The sequence below is a fragment of the Citrus sinensis genome, chromosome 4 (genome assembly GCF_022201045.2).
Source record: "Citrus sinensis cultivar Valencia sweet orange chromosome 4, DVS_A1.0, whole genome shotgun sequence".
NCBI lineage: Eukaryota > Viridiplantae > Streptophyta > Magnoliopsida > Sapindales > Rutaceae > Citrus > Citrus sinensis.
This window is the reverse complement of record NC_068559.1, coordinates 17,220,758-17,231,509: the sequence shown is the minus strand read 5'-3', so window position 1 is coordinate 17,231,509 and position 10,752 is coordinate 17,220,758. Positions and strand designations below refer to the sequence as shown.

Here is a 10,752-nt window from a genome sequence, read left to right as displayed (position 1 = left end):
TTATCACATTTAATAGGAATTTGTTCTAGGTTAATACCATAGTCTCTAAGTGTTTGTTTCATCCAAAGAGCTTGCACACAACAACTTCCTGCAGCTATATATTCAGTCTCGGTAGTTGAAAGTGCAACAGAATTTTGTTTCTTGCTAAACTATTAAACAAGTGAGTGACCTAGAATATAGCAAGTTCCACTAGTGCTTTTCTTATCAACTTTATAACCAGAAAAGTCCGCATCCGAATAACATGTTAAATCTATATGAGTTCCCCTAGGATACCAAAGGCCGATATATATGGTTCCACTCAAATAACGGAAAATTCTTTTAACAGCAAGCAAATGGGATTCCTTGGGACATGATTGAAATCTTGCGCACAAACATACACTAAACATGATATCGGGTCTACTTGCAGTTAAATAAAGTAAAGATCCGATCATACCTCGACACATTTTGATATCCAGTTCTTTGCCTTTTTCATCTTTGTCAAGTTTGATTGTTGTGCTCATTGGAGTGTTTTTGGTCTTTGAGTCATCAATGCCAAATCTTTTGAGTAGATCTTTTACATACTTGGCTTGATTTATGAAAATTCCTTCTTCATTTTGTTTTATTTGCAGCCTAAGGAAGTACTTCAACTCTCTCATCATACTCATTTCAAATTCATTATTTATGCAAGATGAAAATTCTTTACACAACAATTCATTAGTAGAACCAAAAATAATATCATCAACATAAATTTAAACAACAAGTATGTTTTTGTCCTTATGTTTGACAAAGAGAGTAGTATCCGCTTTGCCCATGGAAAAATCATTTTCTAATAAGAAATTCTTAAGTCTATCATACCATACTCTAGGTGCTTGTTTTAATCCATACTAGGCTTTAAACAACTTATAAACATGATTTGAAAATTTTTCATTTTCAAAACCAAGGGGTTATTTTACATACACTTCTTCCATAATATATACCCATTTAAGAAAGTACTTTTCACGTCCATTTGAAATAAAATGAAATTTTTATGACATGCAAATGCCAACAACATTCTAATTGATTCTAGTCTAGCAACGGGTGCAAAAGTTTCATCAAAATCAATTCCTTCTTCTTAGTTGTAATCTTGAGCCACTAATCTAGCTTTATTTCTTACAACCACACCGGATTCATTAATCTTATTTCTAAATATCCATTTAGTACTTATGACGGATTAGTGTTCCGGTTTAGAAACTAGTTTCCACACATTGTTTTTTTCAAATTGATTTAACTCCTCTTGCATTGCTATAATCCAAGATTCATCATTTTCCGCATCCGTAAAGGATTTGGGTTCAATTTGAGAAATGAATGCATTATGCTCACAAGTATTCCTAAGTGATGATCTAGTTGTAACATCTCGTGATGGATCTCCTAAAATTACATCTTTAGGGTGAGAAGAAACATACCTCTACTCCTTGGGGAGTGCTTGAGAAGTACCTTTATGTTGCTCTATATTTGTTTGCTCTTCTTGTTCATCCTCTTGATTTCTTTATGGTGTATTCTCTTGATCATCCTTTGATGGTTCTTCTTGTAACTCGCGATCTGCATCATCATAATTTATTCCTTTCTCTGCAGAGGAGAGGTTAGACTTATCAAATGTAACATGCATAGATTCTTCTACAACTAGTGTATTTTTGTTATAAACTCTGTAAGCTTTACTTAAGTTTGAATAACCAAGAAAAATATCAACATTAGATTTTGGATCAAATTTGCCAAGATTGTCTTTTGTGTTCAAAATAAAACATTTGCATTCAAAAACTTTGAAATAACCAATATTGGGTTTTCTATGTTTCTAAAGCTCATATGGAGTTTTGTTAAGGTTAGGTCTAATCAACACACGATTTAAAACATAACAAGCAGTGTTGACGGCCTCGGCCCAAAAATACTTAGGCAATGAATTTTCATTCAACATAGTCCTAGCCATTTCTTGAATGGATCTATTCTTTCTCTCAACAACTCCATTTTGTTGTGGAGTTCTAGGTGATGAAAATTGATGCTCAATACCAAAATCATTACAAAAAGTCTCAAATGCATGATTTTCAAACTCTCCTCCATGATCACTCCTAATGCATGCAATACCATACCCTTTTTCATTTTGAATTTTCTTACAAAGCACTTTAAAGGCATCAATAGCATCATCCTTATTAGCTAAGAATAATACCCATGTATATCTAGAATAATCATCCACTATCACAAATGCATAATATTTTCCATTTAGACTAGCATATCTAGAAGGCCCAAATAAATTTATGTGAAGAAGTTGAAGTGGTTTTGAAGTAGAAATATGATTTTTATTTTTGGAAGATGTTTTGATTTGTTTTCTAAATTGACAAGCTTCACAAATCTTATCTTCTTGAAAACCAATTTTTGGAAGACCTTTAACTAAATCATTTTTCGAAATTTTCGAAATCAAATCGATACTTGCATGTCCTAACCTTCTATGCCATAACCAACTATCATCATGCAGTGCCGAAAAACATTTATCAAGAGTAGATGCACATTCTATGTCAATGATATAAACATTACCACATCTATTCCCAAAAAATAAGATCTTGCCATCACATGAATTCTCAATAACACAACTAAATTTATCAAAGATAACTTTATAACCTTTGTCACATAATTGACTAATACTAATTAAGTTGTGTTTCAAGTTCTCAACCAAACATACATTCTCAATTAGAGTTGAGGAAACTTTACCAACATTTCCAATTCCAAGAATTTTTCCTTTTAAGTTGTCTCCAAAAGATATGTCTCCACCATTTTCAATTTTGGTGAAGCTTGAGAACCATGCATAGTTTCCAGTCATGTGCCTTGAACAACCACTATCCAAGTACCATTTATTTTTCTTCTTCTTCAAGCATTACAAAGAAAATCTCAAGTTTTAGGTACCCAAAGCTTTTTGGGTCCTTGAGAGTTAGTAGTGATTCCTTTTGGAACCCAAATGCATTTCATACCATAATATACATTTCTTTTTATTGGACACCTATTTTTCATATGACCATCTTGATTACAAAAATGACATACAATCTTATGATCACTTGTGGAGGTAGCTTTAACAAAATAATTCTTATAATACTTTTGCTTCAAGTTAAGCTTATACCCAAGTCCTTCTTTATCAAAAACATATTTTTGTGAGTTAAGCATATTATCCAACATCTTTTACCCATTTGTAAATTTCAAAACAATCTCATTCAACTCATTGCTCTTTTTCTTAAGCATTTGGTTTTCATTTTTCAAATCATCTATGTGTGATTCTAAATGCTCATGTGAGATGCTAGGTTTCTCATTTGATAATGTAATTTCATCATGCAATGCTTTGTTATCTACTTTTAGGCATGCAATTCTTGCATTTAGGGATTTATTTTCATTTTTAAGCTTTGTCATTTCCTTTTTAAGACATACATTCTTTTTACCAATCTTCATCAACTCATTATGCAATTCTTTAAAAGTATCATACAATTCATCATAGGTGGGATAACTTACCTCATTGAGATCATCATCCCCTCCTATTGCCACAAGCGCTAGGATTGATACTCCTTACGACCCTTCTTCATCACTTGAATCTTCCTCGCTATCATCCCAAGTTGCAACCATGGCCTTCTTCTTGAGTTTGTTGATAAGTGGGCACTCCGATCTTATATGGCCAGGCTTCTTGCATTCATAGCATGTGATTACCTCTTTTCTCCTCCCTTTAGTTCTTGAAGTTTCTGAAATTTCTTCGCTCTCCGATTTTCTTGAAGAATTTTCTGAACCTCCTTGCTAGCATGGCCAGCTCTTCATCATCTGGTTCACTCTCTTCATCACTCTCATATTTTGAAGTTTTGAGAGCAATGCTTTTCTTCTTCTCCTCATGCCCTTTTTCTGCGGCCAAATCTTCTTTATATGAAATGAGAGAACCAATTAAATCATCAAGAGGTAAAGTATTTAAATCTTTGGCCTCTTCAATAGCGGTTCTTTTAGGTCTCTATTCTTTTGGAAGTGACCTAATGATTTTCTTAATTTTCTTGCTATTTGAGAAGACATTTCCTAGGACTCATAGGGTGTTTACTATGTCCGTAAATCTCGTATACATAGAGTACACACTCTCATTTTGTTCCATTTGGAACAACTTATATTATCGAGTGTACCTACTAATTTTTGACTATTTCACTTGATTTATGCCTTCATAGACTACTTCAAGTTTGTACCAAATTTCATCAGCACTTTCACAATTAGATACTCGATGAAATTCTTTCTTATCAAGTGCACAAAATAAAGCATTCATAACTTTGAAATTTAGAGAAACTTTTCTCTTTTCCAATTCATTCCATTCATTTGAAGGTTTTGGAATATCTTCCCCGACTTCATTTTTATTTAGGGCCAAAAACGGACCATCACATACAACTTCCCAAATTTCATAATCTAGTGCTTGTAAATAAATTCTCATCCTAGTTTTTCAATATGGGTAGTCATTTCCGTCAAAGAACGGTGGTCTAGTTGTGGACTGTCCTTCCCTAAAGGTTGAGTCATTTTGGGTTGCCATGGATCTTTTACTCTAGACGGTTAACTCCTAACAAGAGAATCAAGGTCTGATACCAAATGAAATACAAGTGCGCAACCCAAGAGGGGAGGTGAATTGGGATTCTAAAAATTATTTGATTCTAAAACAAATTATCAAGCAAATCTAAAATGAATTTAATGGAATAACAATTAAATCAATTACAATATAAAAAGATAAGGGAAGAGAGATTCAAAAACGGAGATTTTTACGTGGTTCGGCCAACCTCGCCTACATCCACGCCTCCAAGGTTTCAAATGCTTACACTTGACTTCCAAGGTGTCAATGAACCTTTACAACAAGAGATTATCCCCAATCTCTTAACCCAAGTATATCCCAACACTTACAATCACTCAAAGTAAAAGATTAAAAATTATTTTTCTCTCACACAATATTTAAGATTACAAATCAATACCCAATGTGTGAATAGATGAAGCAAGAATGTGTTTTAAAGCTTTATGAAGATTGTATTCTCGAATATAAGCTCAATGGTCGTGTTGTGATGAATTTTGTTTGAATTTGAATGAGCTTATTTATAGTTGGAGCTGACAAACTAGCCGGTATAGACTGTCTGTTTGCAAACGGTTCGCCGTTAACCATTAACGGTTAACCGTTTAGGCTTGGTCAAATTACCGTTGGACCAATTTTAAAATAAACGGTTTGCCGTTTATGGTTACCCTTTCGCCGTTAATTCCCAGAGACCTGTAAGATGAATATCAGTTATCCGTTTACATTAAACGGTTAAGGATTTGCATGAAATGACCTCTCTGGAACTTATCGGTTAGCCGTTTGTAATTAACGGTTCGCCGTTTGTTTCCAGTAACTTGCAAAACAAGTTAGCTTTATCCATTTCAGTTAAGCTTTTGCCGTTTGTTTCTAGGTACAATATTTCATTCTGAATTTTATCAGTTAACTGTTTCAATAAACGGTTCGCCGTTAAATTCCAATAGCCTTCCCAGCTTTTTGTGTTTTTCGTTTTTCTTAATCGGTTAGAGCTTAGGCAATATGTTGCTCTCTGTTTTTAGTCGGTTAACCGTTTAAATACACAGTTCACCTTTTATTTTCAGAATCACAGTTTAAGCCAGATTTTGATGAGAATCATTTTCCAATTTAAAATTTAACAGTTATCCATCTTTTATGAATATAATTGGAATGTTTTATAAGGCTCTCGTTTATTAAGGAATATCTCCATTTAAAGTTTGTTATCATCAAAATCCATTTAAAGTTTGTTATCATCAAAATCAATATTATTAACATATTCATGTTAACACACGACACATCACTTAAGATACAAACTATATGTATAGTAATTGTATATAATATTATAATAAATATAGCATGTTACACTATCATAATCTCGCATATCAACTCATTAATAATGGCTTGGGAGAAATATATGAGCTCATAATAGCACGATCTATACATCTAAATTAATCAAATTACACATCTAACTTAATTCAAAACTATGTCATACTAACTAAACCTCTTAATTCAATTTATAAAAAGTATTGTTGTACTGGTTTAACTTATGCTCAAAAACTAACTTTAAAGTTGATGGTTGCCTCAAACTTATATTATGATACAAGATCAATTCGTATAAAAACTATACCCGGAGACTTCTAATTAATTAATTATATATCATGATGTTCATATCATATCGCGATCATACCATATCATATAAAGCCAATGCATGTCCCATCAAAATCTTAAATTGGAGATACATCACTACTTGTATTCGTCGTAGCCGAGCCAAGCTTCCACATGCAAAAAAAATGTACAATGGTCTTGTTAACGTGTTAAGGCACTGTAACCATCAATGTAAAGGGATAAGTGGTATATTGCTTTGATGAACCCACGGTACCCACCATGCATGGCAGTCCCCATCTTATGTGATGGGTAAAAAGGATCATGCATGGAAAATGTAGGGCATCCATCATAATAAGCTTGACTGCATGCATGACGCGTCGTTATCTAGTTGGCCGACAATCATGTATGTATGGTCACATTTGATCTCAAATTTGGCCTCTGGCCTTAATTACTTTGATTGCTAAGTCTTGCCATTAATCATCTGGATATCGTCTAGTCCTTATTACACTAAATATGACTACGAACGTAACTGATTGATTTGACTATCCATTAGGTTTCTGCTATGAATAATAATAATAATTATTTTTTCTTGTACTGCACCGTAGTTATTTATCTATTTTAAAGGAGATTAGCTTAGCATTGAGCTGAGCTTTTTAATTTTTTAACTTATATACAGAATGCTATCATACTTCCAGAATCTTCTATATCAACTCTCTAATAATGACTTAGTATTAATTTGGAAGTAAATAGAAAGCCAACTAGAAGATAAATTTCTATGGTGGTAACGTGAACAACGGACACTGTCAGCATTAAATATACAACAATACCGTGTAAATTGAATTCATGATCAATACGTCTATTCTTTTTATATAACTGGGAAAAAAACTGTAGCAAATTACATAACGGACAAAACCATTAAATAGTTTTTTATGTACATTATAAGCAAGCAAAATTCGTTTTTGCTTCAACCAAAGCATTTCGCTTTCATCATATACAATACATATGTAATAAAGTTTATAATTTTATGAATTAAAAACTCAAGTAATTAACAAAACATAAATATTGACAAAATTCTAATGATGATAAAAAGAAAAGAAGGTCAAGGTTGAATTGAAATATTCTCAATCTTAATGCAAGGCTTTCTTCTACCTGCTGATTCCTTACCTAATTACAATAAACAGATGAAAAGGGCGAAAAAATAATAAATTAACCTTAGAACAGAGAGTAGCTACAAATAAAAATATCAGTGATGCTTCTTGGAAACATCGTGAAGACGACAGAAAACACATCGGGTTCATGTTTCCGGTTGCTTTGCTTCAACCGGACTGAGTCTGATATATATATGATATGTGCTAAAATACAACAAAAAAAGATAATGCATTAATTGCTCAAAATATTCTATCAGTTTCAATTCTTTTTCTTTTGTTTGGTACTTTGGTTGCTTCACCTTAGCTAAAAGACGGTGATTATTTTCATATTGATGGGTATATGCATATGTATTCATCACCTACCCCATTTGGATGCGGGACCATTGCAGCCAAAGCTTGCTAGTTGCTAGCTGCATGCATGACAAAGTCCGCCTCTACTTCTCCATTGAATTGCCTTTAACTGTCTCTTTTTGTCTGCAATATTGAATAGATTAGATGCATATATATAAAGGAAAACGATCTAATAAACATCAATGCCTTTCATATGTATGAGCAGCAGAACATGCGGCACAATTCTGTGATTCTTTATACATAATCTTGAAACATATGGCACCACATGTCAATGTCACTCACCGTAACATAAATATCATCGCATACTAAATCATTACTTTATATATATTTGAATAGCTTTTTAACATCTATCTCATATATATACAAAATATATTTTGGACGAGCAATCCTTCATGTCATTTAAGTAAGACGAGAACCAAAATAAAAGAGGAGAAAAACTCGTATTTCTCAAAACGATATTTTTTGTTCTTTTGCAGATTGGACTTCGGATTTTTCTCTCTTTTGGTTTGGTTTCCTCATTAGAAGAAAACTTTATATGTGTGTGTGTTTGTGTGTGTGTATGGTTGATGGTGTCTTCATCTGATCTGATCTATGCTATATATTGTATTTGTAGCCATGCCTCACCCTGCTCCTCATGGGCTGTCCTAAGAAAACGAACTGATACCCACTTGTTTCATGTTTTGTACTACTAGAGCTACAATTCTTTAACCCTAACATGTTACTTGTTCTTGCTTCAGACCAATCAACCGTGACATGTTATTTGGTTCTACCAAGTGAAGGTTTTTAATTTTACACATCACTGTTGCAAGATAGCTGGACCCCCTTTTATATTTGTGTAAATATAAAGAGAGAGAGATGGAGATAATAGACAAAAGGTAGATCCTAGTACAGTTCGGTCTCGAGATTGGACAAATTTCATATATTATATTCCCAATTTGGTCATCGTGATGTGTTTGGATGTGAGATTATGGCGCAGATTCAATACGGGCAACTTGTTCAACTTGTCGAGAACAAGCAAAAGAACAAAATTCAATCCATACAATGTGATTATAAATCGTTTGAATACCCTTGGTTCCTTTTCAAAAGGGGGAAAAGAAATTAATAATAATAAAAATTAGCAACTTGATCGTGGACTCGAATGTTCTCTCATTCTACTATCTATATTTTCTACAATTTTGGATAAGAAGGCTGTGTTTGGTTTGAATCATTTGGTTGAGATGTTTGTTCAAGATCAGACTTTGTCCCACAAAGACAGTGTGCTTGTGTAATTATGCAACGTTCTAATGTTCAAGATTCATATTCAGTATTACTTGGGGCTCAACAATTTTATGGGGAGTGAGTTCTTGTACCTGAAATCTCTTTAAATGGGAATAGTTTCAACTTTATTATAAGTCCCATTATTTTGGGTTGCGCCATTAAAAAATTGATGTCAATGGATCCTAACACATCTCTGATGATCAAATGCTGCATATAAGTAGTGTTGTCATTATAATTTTTATTTTCAAATCATAGTCAGTAGATTCGCTTTCATTCACCTCTTTAATTGTGAACATCATCTCTTCGCTCGCATGGCTATCTTAAAGTGGTCCAGAGGGCTCAAACAATGCCATAGCCCAAAGCTTATAAGGGCTTTTGTCCACATACGGAGATAGGTATGCTTCTTGCCACCTAGAAGATAAGCGTCGTGCCATTAACAACCCTTTCAATATCTTAAACAAAACTCTTTGTTCACTAAATTATATTTAACGACAAATTATCTCTAGTTGGACTATCATTTCTTCTCAATTCAAATTCTAAGCGAGAAGGATTTGAACGCCAATAATTAATTAAATAAAAATATATTTCTATATTCTAGTTTTAAATTATTAAAAAGTTATACTCTAGAAACCTTCACATATCGAAATAAGGAGCAAGAAAGATAGATTGTTACAAATTTGTGGAGATCAATTAAATTGATTGTTGATTTTGCAGAAAAATAAAATTACAAAATGCTTGTCTTGTTTGTAGAATTTGAATAACAATAATGATAAAAAAAGATAATTATCTATTGACCACCTGTTTTTTTTAAGTTTTTTAAAAATACACAATTTTTTTTTCTTTTGGTAGCGCTCCACCTGAACTTAACATTTTTTTCACTAGTGCACTCCCGTTATAATATTGTTAGAACTTTGCTGACATCATAAGAGTAAAATTGTCATTTCACAACGACATTGTTTGAAGACAGAAGTGGACATGTGCAAAACAATATAATTTCAAATGAAATTCAGCAAAAAAAAATAAAATTAAGAATTGCGTATTTTTCAAAAAATGCGAAAAAAAACAAGTGGTTAGTGGATAATTGCCCTTTTACATTTGAGGGTAAAAAAAATCATTTATATAATATTTTGTTAGTTCTCTTAACAATTTAAAGACGTAAGTGGACATGTGCAAAATAATATAATTTCGAGTGGAGTTCAGCAAAAAAAATTAAGAATTGTGTATTTTTAAAAAGGTAAAAAACAGGTGATCGGTGAATAATTGACGACAAAAAAAAGAGTAATGATACAGCCACAAACTCTTGTACAAATTTATTTTGTACAAATTGATGTGACATTAATTCATTGGTTGAATGGAAATATAAAATAATAGAAATAAATCATGTAGACCAAGAGATATTTAATTCAACCAATGAATTAACGCCACATCAGTTTGTACAAAATAAGTTTGTACAAGAGTTTGTGGCTATATCATTACTCTAAAAAAAAGATAGATGGTCTAATAAGGTTTAATTTGTCCTTAATCGTAATTTTATCAGTAGAGAGGTTCTATCAGGAAATTGAAGGGGTGTTAAAAGCAAAGGCTGCTGGCTTAGCGAGCACTTGCCCTTTTCTTCCCTCGATGCTAAGGCCGACGAGCCTACTTAGATTTAGGAAAGCTCAATCGTGAAGATCATCTGAGGGGAAACTCTAGAAGATATTGAACTTGGAGTTTTGGACCAGAATCATTAAACTCTGTTCGGTAGGCCGGGCTCATTTTGGCTAAAAGCCCAAGTAGTCTAAGACGGTGCGTTTCATTAAAATCGAAGACAACAAAAATGAAAAAGCATGGTTGCGTTATATAATTTCACTGATT

General features: G+C 32.8%; 1 long non-coding RNA gene across 1 annotated transcript; it reads right to left on the bottom strand.

Moving 5' to 3' along the window:
- Window positions 1-7,150: 7,150 nt before the first annotated feature.
- On the bottom strand, window positions 7,151-8,703 carry LOC112498859 (uncharacterized). Its single transcript, XR_003066284.1, has 2 exons — window positions 7,924-8,703; window positions 7,151-7,764 (listed from the first exon to the last, which is right to left on the bottom strand). It is a non-coding gene; the product is annotated as an uncharacterized LOC112498859 (long non-coding RNA).
- Between the last annotated feature and the right edge of the window lie 2,049 nt (window positions 8,704-10,752).